General features: G+C 38.3%; 1 protein-coding gene across 1 annotated transcript in view; it reads right to left on the bottom strand.

The window, feature by feature from the left end:
- STK33 (serine/threonine kinase 33) overlaps nt 1–14,688 on the bottom strand; it is a 117,571-nt gene extending 102,883 nt beyond the window's left edge. The window contains exon 1 of the mRNA XM_006203495.4: nt 14,592–14,688. The gene's annotated coding sequence lies outside the window, so the exon portion shown is untranslated. The remainder of the gene's footprint in view (nt 1–14,591) is intronic.
- Between the last annotated feature and the right edge of the window lie 873 nt (nt 14,689–15,561).

Consider the following 15,561-nt stretch of genomic DNA (forward strand, 5'->3'; position numbering starts at 1 on the left):
GAGCTCTTCCTACAGTGAATTTCACCATGCTCAGAGCCCTGGTTCTTGTTTACCATATACAGTGGATGCAAATAACCTAAATTCAAAGTTATTTATCATAGCATTGTTAGTAATATCAAAATATTTGGAAACATTCAAATACCCTTCAATAAAAGACTAGTGTACATCCATACGGTGGAATATTATGCAGCAACTGAAAAATGGAGAGACTTTTTTTTTTAATTGGAAAACTCTCCCTAGCTATTGTTAGGCAAAAAAAAAAAAAAAAAAAAAAAGTCCTGGGCTTGTATCCAGAAGGAAATCTACTTCAAGATGACATCTGCACCCCAATGTTCATAGCAGCACTACTCTACTCCCTCTCCCTAGATTCACGAGTCCTGCCTCTATCTCTAAATATCTATAGAATTAATCTACCCTTCAGAATGGATATAGACTAGGAGAGAGAGACAGTCGGAGAAGATGGCTCATGCTTCGTTCCCCAGTCTGCCAGGATGAGAGGGCAGTGATTAAGAGATCTGACTCTGGCTCCAAACCAGTATGGTTCAAATCCCAGCTTAGGTACTTACTAGCTATCTGACCTTGGGCATAGTACTACTGAACCTCTGTCTCAGTTTTCTCATCTACCCAACTGAGAAAATACTAGTAGCTCTCTCATAGGATTGTTGTAAAGTGCAAAAGGATTAATATAATGTAAAGTGCTTAGAATAATGTCAGGTACACTTCATAGTATTCACTACCATTTTCAACAGAAATATCATTTTTTTTAAATGTCACAAGATATTTGCTCTATAGTAGTATAAAATCCAGAAATTTTTCATCAAGACAGAAAATCAAAACATAGTCCAATGTCCAATTAATCTGAGCCTCCATCCCACTAAGTTTTAGTCATGTTGTGCCCATGGCTATTTCCCTACTGTACAACTCCAGTATCTTTTATCTAGAGAACCACACCAGCCTCCAATTAACTGAGCTCTTTATCACTAGCCTTCTCCAATACATTCTCCAGACTGCAGCCAAAATGGTTTTTCTAACATGCATATCTACTTATGAAAGCCTTCAACCACTCTCTGTTACTTCAAACAAGTAATAAGTTAAAGTCTAGATTTCTTAACGTGGCTTAAAGAGCCCAATATGATGTATGCGATATGGTCTCAAGCCTCATCCTTATCCACTTTCCCACCCTGTCATCTTGGCTCCTGTTATCACTCTTCCCGTTCCTAAAAATCCTTTCAGATCCTATGCCTCTCAGGTCCAGACTCTACATCTGTTATGTCCTGTGCTTGAAACACTGTGCCCCATCACTCTACCTTTTACCTGGATAATTTCTACCTATGCTTCCATCTTAATTTAGAGGCACTTCAGCCAAAAACCACATCTCCTGGCCTCCAAATCTGGCTTAGGTGCCCTTCCTACGAGTCAAGCAGTACCGTATACTTCCCCTATCATGGCACTCTTCTCAACCGCCTATTTACTTGTCTATATTCCCACATCAGACAATAAGCTCTATCTGTTAAATAATTTACTATCATGAATAGGGTTTCACAAGATTTATGGATATTTTGCAAACAATATTAAGTGTGAGGATTTTTGTAAACTAAAGTAAACCAAGCAAATATAATAGAAGCTGAAAGTCTTAGGAAGACATTCAATATGACATAGAATCTAATCATTATGACTGTCCAGAAATCAGGCCAGAATCTTTGGGAAATGGCAAAAGAGGCCTCTCTGAAGAATAGGTAGAAATAGTTTCCAGTGACACAGAGGCAAGAAATCATAAGCAACAGTGTATCTCCTGCTAAGCCTCTGGAAACAAAGAAAGAAAGAAACAAACAAAATCTATCACAGGAGATCTTTTTTTTTTACTTTTTTTATTGATTTATAATCATTTTACAATGTTGTATCAAATTCCAGTGTAGAGCACAATTTTTCAGTTACACATGAACATATATATATTCATTGTCACATTTTTTTTCTCTGTGAGCTACCACAAGATCTTGTATATATTTCCCTGTACTATACAGTATAATCTTGTTTATCTATTCTTTTAAAGATATAAAACACATGCTTCAATCTCCTGGCCAACTATAAGTTCCACCACACTGAACTGAAAAATCAATGTCTGAAATCCATGCAGATTAAATATATCAATGAGTGAAAAAAAATAGCAGATATAAACTATTATATACAAAACAGATGAACAACAAGGTCCTACTGTATAGCACAGGGAACTACATTCAATATCTTATAATAACCTATAATGGAAAAATTATATATATGTAGAACTCACTGCACACCAGAAACTAACACACTGTAAATAAATATACTTCAAAAAAACTAATAAACATTCAAGCTTATCTTCTACCTTAACAGTCAATTTTCAATTCTCTTATTTTCGCTGTCCCCATACACAAAGTTAGTTTCTTCATCCTCTATACTTGGTGGCAATTTATACACAACTCTGGTATTACTTCTATCACACTCTATCATATTACTTAAGCACCTCTCCACCACCAGACTGTCATGAAGACAGAAGTGATGTCATTAATTCATCATTGTATCTTTAGGACTCTCACTGCACATAGTAGGTATTTGGTGTTCATGGAAAGGAGGAAAGGAGGGAAGAGAAAGAGAAAGAGCAATCTGTTTATACAAATAAGCCAAAAGATAGCAGCTGAAATGATAGAGAATTCCCATAGATGTAAGGAAAAGAAGTCTGAAAGAAGTTAAATTGCTAAAAGTTAACATGCAGATAATTCAGTGAGCTTTAAATTAATACGAATTAATAATAAAAAGAATGACTATTCAGTCTCACCCCTTGGCACACTACTAAAAAGCTTGCAAAGTAAGGAGCTCCATGTAGGGTTCTTTATATATCCTATGTAGAAGCACAGAGACCAAAAACAAAAAGGGGTGGGGGGAGTGGAAAGCAGAAACAGGGAAAGAAAAAGAAGAATGAAAGCTGTTCCATGCCTTGCAAGGTGTCTAAGAAGTCACAGTGATTCAAACACTTCAAAAATGGTAGTCCATAGACCGTATTAGCAACATTTTTAAAAAGATGCATGAGGATATTTTCCTACTTGGGGGTGGGTGGAGAAAAATGTTGGATATTCTCAACAGAAATTCAACTGTCATATCTTCACTTAGCAACATGACTTTAAAATGTTCAAAGATCAAGTGAAAAATTCATTTGTTCAGTATTTTTTAAAATACCCCAATATTTGAAAGATCATTATTTCAACATTAAATATCACTATTTACATTGCACAGTACTCACGCTGGAGTAAGAACTGAGAAGACTATCCTACAGAAGATTTGCTTTTAGCAGAGTCAGACAATCTGTTCATCTCCAAGACTGCCAAGGATTTACCTAGCTCCTCAATGAACTTAAGGACATTCCCCATATTCTACCAATAACTCAGAGTTCCAAACGAGTTCATGGAAGAGAGAAATAATCTGCTATAATCACATATGCAATGAAAAGTATTAAAGAATTCTAGAAGTCCCATAAAACTTGTATCTTCTTCACCAGGGAATTTCTCCCAGCACAATGACTTTCTTTCGTAATACCAAATCAAAGGTTTAATAGCACCCACATTGTGTTTGGGTTCATTCCAAAAAAGAAACTTCTCTAAAGACTTTGGAAAAGAAACCCAACACTTAGACAGAGGCTTACCTCTTCAGAAGAAAGTCTATTTTGAAAGAGAACCATCTGTCCCTAGAGGTTAAGCCCATTCGAAAGAGAAGATATGTAACTTCCTCTATTTTATTAACTTATTGGCATGATAATTCACATCAATTTAAAGGCATTTCTTCCACAATGAGCTGTTTGAAAGCTAAATGCACTAAATCTTCTTTCACAGGGCCTGTAAGTATTTTTTGAACTTAGTGATTCGCACTTAATGCTTTATTTTAAAATCAGTTTCATCATTTCATAAAATCAGTATTTCTTCAGGAAGATGGACTCCATTTTAACTCTATATCTATTACCCCAGGTCAGAATTGTAATGAATTGTGATTCCATTTGAAACCACTAATATTGTACTCAACAATCCAATTAGTAAGGGAGTCTGAACACACAATTTTCCAAAATGACTATAGGCTCCCACTTCCTATTCTTAAATATCTAAGACACTAATTGAATGTCCAAAGGTCCATATTCTTCTATCTATAGATCTCTCTCAAATACTCTCACAATAAAACCACGTTTTTAATTCTTACTCCCACAAAAGCTTTTTTTTTTTTTTGGCTTTAAAGACTTAGCAACTGGATTTTTTAAATCAATTTGGTAAATAAATGTTTGAACTTTTTTAAAAAACTGTTCATATGAGATTCAGAAGTCTCTATAGCGTATAGCTTGATATATTTTATAATAGGAACAGAGGACAAAACTATCAAAGTATAGTAATTCTCAAATATACAAGATAGATGTATGGACGTGTATGTAAGTATACATGTGCATTTGGTATATATCCACTTAGTGAATTATCTACAAAGACAATTTAATGTCAGGCAGCTTTTATCTACATGTCACAGCCTTCCTAGATATGGTATGTTCAAGAATATAAAATCAATCATATAAATCACTAACGCAAAACCTAGAATGGAGAAGTATTTATACAATGAGCACTACTCAGCCATAAAAAAGAATGAAATAATGCCTTTTGCAGCAACATGGATGGACCTGGAGATTGTCATTCTACGTGAAGTAGGCCAGAAAGAGAAAGAAAAATACCATATGATATCACTTATCTGTGGAATCTAAAAAAAAAAAACAAAAAAAAGAAACAAACTTATTTACAAAACAGACTCATAGACATAGAAAACAAACTTATGGTTACCAGGGGGAAGAGGGTGGGAAAGGATAAATCGGGAGTTTGAGATTTGCAGACACTAACTAATATATATAAAATAGATAAACAACAAGTTCATACTGTATAGCACAGGGAACTATATTCAATATCTTGTAGTAACTTATGGTGAAAAAGAATATGAAAATGAATATATGTATGTTCCATATGACTGAAGCATTATGCTATACACCAGAAATTGACACAACATTGTAAACTGACTATACGTCAATAAAATACATATATACAAAAAAAAAAAGAACTGAAAAAAAAAAAAGGACATCTGATACAGACCTGTGTCATAGATCTGATTGATACTGACATGGACACTGTTAAAAATTTCCCAACGACAGAGAGCCCATTCTTTACTTTCCCCAAGAAGCTTGTTTCATTGGACTCCAATGACAGAATGTTATTCCTCAAACTGAGCCAAAACTATCTCCGTATAAAGTTTCCTACAGGTCATACCTAGTCTGTCCTTACAGATATGTCTAGTCCATCTTTAACAGGACTCAGTCTTCTAGATATGAAGGAAATAGGCATGTGTCCCCCTGGTCATAGCCAGCTTTTCTACACCGCCAGTACCCTCAGCTGTTCTTCATATCATTTAAAGACCCTTCACGTCCCAGGCCCTTCAGTCTCCTCTAGGTGAGAGTCAATTTGCCAATACCTCTGTTGAAAAATGGCATGTAGAAGTAAAAGCCATACTCCACAAATTATTACCAACATTTACTTATTCACCTGGAAGCAGTTATTCGGGAAAGAGTCGAACCAAAGAACACTCTGCTTCCTAGGGAGCAAGCCTTGACATGTACTAGGGAAACAGCTAGATAAATAGAAAATATAAATCAATGCTACCTAAAGACAGTGATGAGGAAAATGGGGGGAGCGCAATTTAAAATATAAATAGTGTCATCAAGCTATTCATTCTGAAAGACGTTAACCACACCATATGCTAGTCCACAACCTAAATTACCTGAGATAGTGGCAAGGCTAATGTAATAGGATCAAACCTTTCTAAATTTGTAATAAGCATATAGAGAGTAGTCATAGCCTTTAAAATAAATTACTTTTAATCTCATCTAAGGAATCAAATGAAATCAAAATGCTGGATGTAATTAAGACCGTTTAGTTTCCCTGGAGATTATACGAATCAGACATGTTAAGTATTCTAGGAATGAAACATTTGATACAATTAAGGAAATCCTATTGAAAAAAATTAGTCTGTAAAACAGAGATAATATGGGGCTAAGCAATGGCTTATTAATAACTCATTCAATTCTGAGTATAATAAATATAGCTATTACAACTTCAATTCACTAGTGGCTGAGCTCAAAAAGCTAAAATGATGCCACTCAATCTGCCTCAAGAATCTAGATTTAATCTGCCTGCTTCATTTACTGAATCACAGAATTCACAGAATTATTTTAGGCTGAAAGGAATTTAGATGAAAACAAACAAAAACGCTAGTAAGGAGGGCCATGATTAAAGACCAAAATCTTGCCCCTCGTCTGCTACACTTCAGCAACTCTTCAAATATTTGGAAACAGCTGTCATATCGTCCCTTCCCAAACCCTAATCAATCTTTTTTTCAAAGCAAGTTCCTTCAATAACTTATAACAGAGGGAGGATCTCAGAACAAAGTCCCACATAAGTGACCTCTGGAAACTCAGACATGTTCTTTCATGTCTGAAGGGCCAGTGTAGACTGTCTCAAGGGGGTAAATGACTGACTACATGAAGGAGGCTGCCCTCAACAAGACTAAGACCTTTGAGCTGCTGGGACACTCTTCAACCCCTCAGTTACTCTGCATTACGGTAAAACAACAGGGACCTTAGAGACAGCCCCGGAGCACAGCCCAGCAGTGAGTGACTGTGGGAGGAGATGAGAAGAGGGGCTATGAATATGCCGACATCGGAAGCACCAGAGACAGCACCTCCAGGTCAGGGGCCTGCCCCTGTACCTGGCCCTGCTCCGACGGCTCTCTCCACTAGTCTCTGCCAGCCTAATTGGTCTTTCCTCTTACCAATTAAGCCCTGGGGCAAACAGGACAGAGACTCTTTCAGAGAAAGTAAATGGCCACAGAGGGAGCTGTCCATGAGCTATGAGGTCATAACCCCAAAGTAGACAGGCAAGTAACCTAGGACGATATTAAAGTGGCAGGATGCTATAACTAGAGAATCAGGAAAGCAAAAGCCCAAATCTCAGGTGCTTGGGGAAAATGCCAAAGACATAAGACAAAGAAAAGGACATTTTTTTTAAGCTGGGCTTAGAAAAGAAGAATAAAACCAAGTTCACTCTTAATGACAAATTATGCTTCTGTCTTCTCCATCTAAACTGACCTCACATCTCAGCCTGGCACATGGGGGCTCTTTGTAAGCTGGGCACTGCTGGCCTGTCAAGCCATTGTCTTTGATCAATCCCCTGGATATCCACTTCCTTAAGAACCTACACTCTTTCCCACCTCCAGGCCTTTGGGCCTCCTGTTCATTCTGCCTCAGACTCCTTTCCCGTTCTGCTCATTCTTACCTGACTCCCCCTCGCAGACTCGGGTGTGCTCTCCTCCAGCTCCCACAGACTGATCCAATCTCTTCTAGCACCTCCCATAGGAGATGAGAATTTCTTGGTCTGCTTCCTTCCACGACAGACTGTGAGCTCTCAAAGATTGGATCTTTGTATTCAATGAAACCAGCATAATGTCTGGCTCACAACTGAGTAAGTAAATGAATCAAATGAGAGAAGCAGGGTAAGTGAAATGGCAACCACATGCCAGGCTCTGTGTCATGTACGTCTGTCACCTCTCCTCTGCTGACTTATGACAGGCACACAGAGAACAGTGCCTGAAACACAATAAAGTGATCAATAAAAATTGACTGAATAAATCAAAATTGAGTGAATAAATCAAAACTGAGTGAATAAACATGAAAAAGAGCTTTGACAGATTCAGCAAAGTGTTATGGTTATCACCATATGCCCTTCCAATGCTAAGATTCTATGGTGTTTAAAAAAACACTGTATTTATACAAATTTACCAGAAAATCTGGAAAAGAGAGAAGGGAAACTAGAATTTATTGAGGAGCTACAAGCATGTTAGGCACTTTATATATGATATTTGATTTGTTTTTCATAATAATCCTGGGAAGCTGAGATTATAAACCCCATTTTATAGAAAAGGAAATCAAAGATAGGGATGCAGGGACAATATCTGAACTCAGGTGAGCCTGACCCAATCCTAAGCTTTTCCCAGACTGCACATTTGAACCTCTGTGGAGCACACAAATCTTCCTTCCCTATCTCTCCATTCCAAGGAAAAGGGGTTCTGAAACAAGCCAAGGCTCAATTAGGTCACAATTCCAGAGAGAGGATCTTTCAGTGGGAAGTATAAGGAGGTGGAAAAGCTCTGCCTTCCCTTGAGAATGTCCCTTTTTCTTTGTCGAAAGGTTCACAACTCTTCCCAGGTCCTCCCATGAGTCTGGAAGGAAAATTTTAGGGCCTCTCCTGCTTAGAAGGAAGCAATGCCTCTTTTACTCTTCTCTTTCCACAAAAGGTCAAGTAGGAATCAGGTTATGATTCAGAGGAAAGATGGCAAGGAGACAGTTAAACAGGTCCACTTGAGAGGCCTTACATTAGACTGGAGGCGGAAGCAGCCCCGAAGCTTACATCCCCTACAAGACAATTCACCAAGTTATAAGCCTTCATAAATATTGTAAGTAATACAGATGCTCCTTTGCCTGGAATGTCTTCTGTGTAGGATGGTGGCATCCAGTTGAGATGACAAGGAATCAACCAAATTTTGCTTCCTCAAAACATGACTCACAAGTTGACTCAAATAATGTGAGGACATTAATGTTCACTAATGTGAGTGGTCCTTGGACAACTAGTTATCCACATGCAAAAGAATGAATTTGGACACCTACTTCATATATATATATATATATATACACATACATACATACATACACAAAAATTAGCTCAAATGGATCAAAGACCTAAATACAAGAGCTAAAACCACAAAATTCTTAGGAAAAAAACATATGAGTAAATCTTCATGACCTTGATTTAGGCAATGGTGTTTTTAGATATGATATCTAAAGCCAAATAATCGAAGTAAAAACAGATATATTGAACTTCATAAAATTAAAACCTTTTGCTCCTCAAAGGACACTATCAAGCAAGCAAAAAGACAACCTACAGAATGGGAGGAAATATCTGCAAATCATATGTCTAGTAAGGGTCTAGTACCCAGAACATATAAAAAAAACTCTGACAACTCAAGAATAAAAAGATAATCCAAATAGAAAATAAACAAAGGAGTTAGATGCTTCACCAAAGAAGATATACAAATGGCCAAAGATGTCCAACATCATTACTCATCAGGGAAATGCAAACCAAAAGTATAATAAGGTATCATTTCACACCTATGCGGATGACTATAATCAAAAAGGCAGACAATAAAAAAGGGTCAGTGATGATGTGGAGAAATGAGAATCCTCATGCAATACTAGTGGGAATGTAAAATGGTGCAACCACTTTGGAGAACAGTTTGGCAGTCTTCAAAAAGTTACACTTAGAGTTACCATATGACCAGCAATTCTACTTCTAGACACATACTCAAGAGATAAAAAGATATGTCAACACAAAAATGTATATACAAATATTCATAGCAGCATCATTCATGAGAGCAAAAGAAGAAACAACCCAAATGGCTATCCACTGATGACAGGATAAAAACAATCTGTTACTCATATGTGAAATCTAAAAAAAAGAAAAAAGAAAAAAGAGGACACTAATGAACTAATCTACAAAACAGAAACAGACTTGCAGACATAGTAAACAATCCCATGGCTGCTGGAGAAAAAGGGGTGGGAAGGGATAAATTTGGGACTTTGGGATTTGCAACGGTTAACCACTATATATAAAAATAGATAAAAACAAATTTCTTCTATATAGCACAGGGAACTATATTTAATATCTTATAATATCTTTTAATGAAAAAATATGAAAACAAATATATATATATATATGCATGACTGGGACATTATGCTGTATGCCAGGAATTGACACACTGTAACTAACTATACTTCAATTAAAAAATAAATAAATTTAAACAAACAAAAAACAATGTGTTATAACTACACAATGGAATTTTATTTGGTTATAGAAAGAAGGAAGGATAGATACACATTACAACAGAAATGATTCTTGGAAACATCATGCTTAATGAAAGAAGTCAAATGCAAAAAGGCCCCATACTGCATGATTCCATTTACATAAGATGCCCACAATAATAGGCAAATCCATATAGAGAGAAAGCAGATTAGTGTTTGCCAGATGCAGGGGTGAGGTAGAGAATGGAGAGTGACTGCAAATGGATGTGGGGCTTCATTTTGGGGGTGATGAAACATTCTAAAATTAGACAGTCTGATGATTGCAAAAACTTAATTTTACAGTTTAAAAGGGTGAATTATATGGTATAGACTCAATAAAAAAGTGAGCTGTGAGTATAAAAAGGAGCTAGGTGAACACATTATAACATATGTACCATCAAAGAGACAGGACAGAAAAGCAATTAAGTTAACTTGAAAAATCACTGCTGGACATTGGTGTTTACTTTCATAATCACAAATATGAAAAGTATCGAATTTTATTGCCACAAACTAAAGGCCAACATAAAGAAGATTGAGAGGAAAAATTAATTTGATTTCCATGAAAAACGTCCAAGGGTAAATATTTGCTTTCTTCCCAGTACCTCAGCTGGTTGGAAACTGAGCTCCCTGGAGCAGATTCAAGTGCCTCTATGTTAGATTTGCTGACAGCAAACAGACTTGGAAGAATTCAAGTATAAGAACCTGAGCCTCAGACCCACTGCCTTTGGTAAACGGTAGATGGATTCTCTCCCAGCAGCTCTGTCACTGCAGATGAGCATTCCACCATAACAACAAAGTAACAGAGTAGAACTTTCAATTAACAGCATCTCATCCTTAGAGACTGGATGAACATCTTCTATAAGGCTTTTCTTAGATTCTCTGAATGAATATGTCTGAGTCCAAATGACTAGTTTTTCCATGTAAACACAGCTCATGTTAAGAATATTGAATTATAAGCAAACTTTGGACACATACAATGTAAAAGTAAAAATATGACACAATATTCTAGAACTGTGCTCAGAATATTGTAGGCATGCAATAAATATCTGTTGAATTCAAGTTTATAATAGTTAATAATGTCTACTAAGTAATTTAGATTAAAAAATAAAGTAAATGTTAACACTATTTCTAAATCAACTTTTCTTCAATAGAAAGTTGCTTTTTCTGGCTTTATTCTTGATGTTATACCACATCCTCTCTGATAGTCAAACTGAGAAGTCAGTGGTTATTAAGAAAGATAATTAGTCTATTATAAATAAAAAGGATATTCTGATGAATTACAAAAGATACTGCCCCTCGCCTTACAAACCTTCCAGAAATTAAACAGCTTGGGGTTGACAAAACTGCAGGAATTCCTAAGGTGATTAGTCTTTCATGCACCTTACAATTTATTTTAGTTAATAAACTAAGAGAATATATATTAATACAGTTTAACAATAAGTTGTCTACTCTTCACATTCTGGAACCCTAAGACAGATCCAAAGAAAACACAATTCGCCTCACTGACCCATAACCGGATCTCAGCAGGGAGGGAAATTCCTTCTGAAGCACATCTGAAAGCATGCTAATTTACCAGTGCCAAGAAGGTCAGCATTTAATTCTACAATACATTTTCCCCTTTTTAAGCCTTTTTTAAAAACAAGGAAATTATTTCTCAGTATCTAAGAACCGTGGGTGCTTGAAATACTATAGAGGACCATCAGGCAGATAAAAGAAGTAGGAAATATCTTCAGAGATCACATCTCTTTCAGGACACTTCTAAAAGTCTCTGAGGATACGATTCTACAAGTTCACAATGTATGACACCGCCAGAGAAAGTCTCCGTCAATCTCTTATACAGCAGCATAAACTCTTTTCTTCTGTCTTCAAGGAGACAGGAAGATGACATGAGTATCACCCTTTATATCATCACCTTTTAGGTTTTTTGTTGGAAATCACACTACTCAGTTCTTTCACTTTCATTAACTCTTCCTTGATTTGCTGACATCACAAAGTAACATTTTTAAAGAAAATGTAGAGTGTTACCTGGTCTCTGCATGAAAAAGATTTTCTAAGCATAAAAGCAATGAACCAAAAAGGAATAGGTTAATAAGTAGGCAACATAAATTGTTTTAATTTCTATAAATCAAAAGCCATTATAAATTAAATGAAAAGGCAATTGTAAGAGAAACACCCCCCTATGTCAAGCAAGGGTTAATATCCTTACTCTACAAAGAGTTCACACAAACCAGTGTCTGGCCAAGACAGTGCCCCCACCCCCATTCCCCCATCATCCATACAAGAAATTGCTAGATCCCTACAAAAAAAAATGTAAAAGAGGTTACAGCATCTCTCTCTCAGCTTTCAGGATCACTCTCCTTCTTTCTTCTTCCTAATTCTTTTGCTTCCTACCTGGATGCTCTCTTTCTTCTAAGCTCTGTTGGCCTGAAGATTCAGATAAACAGCCTGGTCTTGATTTCTGATTTTCCTCAAGATCCAGCCTCTGAAACACTGCTTTCTACATTGCTCTGTAGCCTGCAGGCAAGTAACAACTTGCCCCAGGCTCCAGGGATACCTTATCCAACTAATTCCAGCCAAAGCCCAGCATGGAAATATCAAAAATTAAACAATTAAGAAAAACTGAGACTCCAAAATAAAAACCATCAAAGAGCTTGTACAGGCAATTCACAGAAAAGAAATACCTAATAACTAACAGCAAGATTTTTTTTAATGGCTAAACACATTAATAATGTAAGATGTGAGTTAAAATGAGGCACTATTTTTAATCTGTGAAATTTACAGTTTTTTTTTTAATGATAATGCTAACACAGGTGTCACAAAACTGACAGCAGGATGGCAAACTGGTATAATCTTTCTATGGATAACAGGAAGTTTGAAGAGCATTCACTCTGCCCTTTGACTGTAGTTTATTTTTAGGAACTGATCTTCAGTAATCAAAAATCTAGTCAAAAGATTTAAGTATAAAGACATTCATTGCTACAGTTTTGTACTTGAAATATAACTATCCAACAATAAATAAATTGCAAATAAATTATGGTTTGTCCACAGTGTGGATTATTGTGGAGCCAATAAAAATAATATCCTAAGAGCTGACTCTTTTCTATAGCACTGATTAAGGATCATTCACTGTCCTAAGCAGTTAACATGTACTAACTCATTTACTCCTCCCAAAACATGAATGGAACCTGGGAGGTAGGCAGACACTAACATTTTCATTTTACAGCTGAGGAATCTGAGCAGCTACACTGGCAGAGACTCATATGCCCTTATCTGAAATTCTAAAATCCAAAAAGCTCCAAACACCACATGTACTCATACATGAGGCAAATTGATCTGTTGGAGAAACCTGACCTGAACTCATGTGAAAGTATGTACAGTCTTTACTTATCACACTTAGAATGAAGTTGAAAGAATTAATGTGTTATTTCTAGGGTACTTCCCCAGACCCTACTAGAAGTGGTGCAGTTTATACACTATGTTGTCTTTCCATAATCTGAAAAATTCTGAATTTTAAAACACAAACTGCCCCCATGGGTTTCAGATAAGGAACTGTGGCAGAGCTGGAATTCACACCTGTGCTTCTGCCTGGCTCTGGAGTCTGTGCTCTTAACCAGGATGCTTATTTTGAGAGACTGTTGAATGACATGGAAAATCCTTATAGCTCAAACATTTAAGTACTTATTTACCACACACTATGTGTCAGACACACAAATAAAATTACAATTGTAACAATGCCTCTAAGGAGAGAAAAGTGGAGAAAGTTAGGCTCAAAACCCTGCTGCTGTTTCTTTTCACTGGCAGAACCCTCTTCTGATGCATGACCACTCTGTTTCCTGGTTGGATACTGGAGTTGTTTGGTGATCAGACAGAAAAGAAGGTCCTCCTTGGCTGGTGACAGGGGACCGGGAGACTCAAACCACGTGCAGCATGTAAATACCCCTTACAACTAAACCCCAAATGCTTGACCTTTACTGCTCACACAGCAGTTTCATATACAGGCTCCTTCGAGCCCACAACACTGCGTGAGAAATTATAACCTGCCCTTACAGATGAGGAAATTGAGGCAGAGCGCCTAAATTACCTGTCCACATAACCAGTAAGAGGCTCCTCGAATGTGCACCCACTGTGTGCAAGGAACTACACTAAGTGTGGTAAGCAAGAGCTACCATATAACGAGGTCCTACTAGGTGCCAGGCTTTGGGAGATTAAAAAAAGAAGAAAGGAGGGGAAAAAACCCGCAACTTCAGAACTTTCAAGGATGTGTTATTTTTCCCAAATCACACTTACCCTAGAGTAAGTCAGCTTTAAATTTCAAAACGGTTCACGTCTCAAGATGTGGTCGAGGTGAGAAGGTGGGGATGAATCGGGGCAACCAAGGACCACCGCAAACACCGACCCGGGGAAAATGGGGTCCCAACGGCTGGGCCCCAGGAGACACTAGGAGCGGGCGGCGGGGGCCGCCAGCCGACCCGGCAGCCGGAGGCCCAGCGGCCGGTTTGCCGGCGCGTTGTCATAGCAACGGCAGGTCCGCTTTGGCCCGGCCGCTCGCCCACTCCCGCGGGGGCCGCCCTGCGCCCAGACGCCAGCAGCCACTCACCTGGGCCGGCGGGCGTGCTGGCTCCCGACTGGCGCTCACACTTCGCGCTGGTGGTCGCCGAGCCCGGAATCCCGCACCTGGAGAAACTTTTCGGCCGGCGGGGAAGCGACAGGGAGGTGGACGGGGGCCGCGCGGGGACAAAGCGCGTAGCCTGGAGCGAAGCCCCTCTCCCTGCGGCCGGGTTGGCGAGGAAGGTGCCCCCAGGTGCGCTCGGAGGCGTCCCGCGAGCAGTTCCTCTTTGGGATGGACCTGAGGAACCACCTCGGCGACACTGAAACAGAAACATGTTACACGAAATTCAAACTTTGTAACAGTGATATAACAGTATTGAGATGATGTCCAGGCCAGTATTCTTGCTCAGAGCCCAAGGCCTTGTGGTCCAGACAGTTGGAGCTGGGGCTCTAACTCTCAACACTGCAGTGGGTTCAGAGCTGGCCTACAAGACAGGGAAATGAATCGAGTATCAGTCCCAGGGGCTGGGAGTGGAGGGTGTTTGTCTCCACAGAGGGGCTGAGAAGGCTCTTGACAGATCAAAGGACAATTCCCAGGAATATGTTTTAGCCACAAACCTCTGTGGAACCCTCTGAATGCATGCCCTTTGCAACAGAGGCTGGAAATATGGACTCCAGCTGTATGCTAATGTATTTCTTGACCTGAACTAGGAATGGCTTCTGTGGACATGGGTCTTGCTCTGTAGCAGCTGGGGGAAAAGAAATTCAACTCTCATGATACTGGCCTAATTATTCAGGCAGATGTCATCTAAAATTTATTTGATTAATAGCCAAGAACTTGTTACAGTAGGTCGATTCATTTTATTGCTTAGAGGTAGAGGTCTACCACTGGCAATGGATTCGTCCTGTCAGGTTCATCTGAAAACTCAAAATGGCCCTGCTGGGCAACTGGTAACCAGTTTTGCAAATTTTCCAAACACAAATAATCCCCACCATGTCTTGTACTGTAGAACTTTGGA

This window comes from Vicugna pacos, chromosome 10 (genome assembly GCF_048564905.1).
Source record: "Vicugna pacos chromosome 10, VicPac4, whole genome shotgun sequence".
Classification (NCBI taxonomy): domain Eukaryota; kingdom Metazoa; phylum Chordata; class Mammalia; order Artiodactyla; family Camelidae; genus Vicugna; species Vicugna pacos.